We start from the raw sequence: 1,427 nt of genomic DNA on the forward strand, positions 1-1,427 counted from the left end.
GGTGGGTGGGTAACGCAGGTGAGGAGACTCCCTGGCTCTCCTGCTGGCTTTGTTCTGTTTGAACTTTCCCTCAAGCCCTTTCCAGATTCCCACGTGATTTCCGCTGATGTTGCAAATGGATCACCACGCTCATTCAGATAAAGTTCTTTGGAGAGAAATTAATTTTTGAAGTAAGGATTTTCATCAAAATAAAAATGTATTCTGTAGTCTGATTTACTATCTTCAAATTCTGTCACTTCCACTCTGTCTCCACTCAGACAATGCAGTGCCTCCTCATGCTCTTCCCCAAGCAATGCAGACACTTGTGCAGGGTTGGCAGATGTGCACCCTCCACCCCCGCCCCTCCAATCTGGGATTTTGGCGATCAAGTCTGACCCCTTCTGAAAGGATGGTTGGAGGAGTTTGTGACATTTCTGTTCCACTTTCAAAATCTTCTCACTGGCTTGTTCATTAAGTCTGCCTATTTCATTTTGTACTTCAACTATATGTCCATTTGCTTCCTGCTGCTCTGTTTCCGAGGTCGGCCGCGGTGGTTGGAGTTGAGCTCTTTCACTGACTTTGCGGGCTGGGCTCTGGCCTCAGGGCTCCCTCTTTCAAGCTCCTTGTTCACTGCTTCCTCTGGGAGCCCCCTCCTGCCCCACCTCCAGCTGTTTGCTCTTCTGTTCTGTATTAGAAGTTCTGAGCATAGGGTTTACAAAAGGCTAAAATCCATTTGCCGGGTCCTCCACCTCGATTAAGCCTCCATTGAATTCTTTCTGATCACTCACCAAGGATGTAGATAGTCTTGATTACCTCCACTCCTCTGGCAACCCACCCAGGGAGAGGGGCAGTCAGTCTATTAAGGGTTTAGTTGGGTGTGTCCATGGAGATTACCACACTAGCAACCTTATCAAACCCAAACCAAACGCAGTGCCATCCAGTCAATGCCAATTTATAGTGACCCTATAGAACAGGGTAGAACTGCCCCTGTGAATTTCCTAGACTCTAACTCTTTATGGGAGTAAGAAGCGGCTGGTGGTTTCGAACTGCTGGTTTTATGGTTATCAGCGCAATGCATAATCACAATGCCATTACGGCACCTGAACAGTGCAGGGTTGCACAGTCATGAGTCAATCTTGTAAGATCGTCTATATGACAATGTAAATATCCCATTCCTGATCGGGTTCCTGCTTCTGTAGCCCCACCTATAACTGTGATGGAGTAAACTGCTACTAATCATGAACTTGTGAGTTCCATTCCTTGTTTAACTAGCATCCGGACTGAAAATCCTAGGACGCCATTTTGACTTCGTGCTAATGCCCTCCCGAATCCCTATGTGGCTGCGTTTTTGTGTTTTCTTTGTCCTTTTAAAGACTTAAATACATGTTCTCCTTAACTTACATTTGAGACTGGTGTCTCTTTTGTACCCTAAAGCCGTTCCCATAGAG

General features: G+C 46.3%; 1 pseudogene; it reads right to left on the bottom strand.

The window, feature by feature from the left end:
• The window catches only part of LOC101645245, a 6,824-nt pseudogene that overhangs the window by 2,762 nt on the left and 2,635 nt on the right, over positions 1–1,427 (bottom strand).

The sequence above is a fragment of the Echinops telfairi genome, unplaced genomic scaffold (genome assembly GCF_000313985.2).
Source record: "Echinops telfairi isolate 266 unplaced genomic scaffold, ASM31398v2 ScPeMD7_3533;HRSCAF=4204_0, whole genome shotgun sequence".
Lineage (NCBI taxonomy): Eukaryota > Metazoa > Chordata > Mammalia > Afrosoricida > Tenrecidae > Echinops > Echinops telfairi.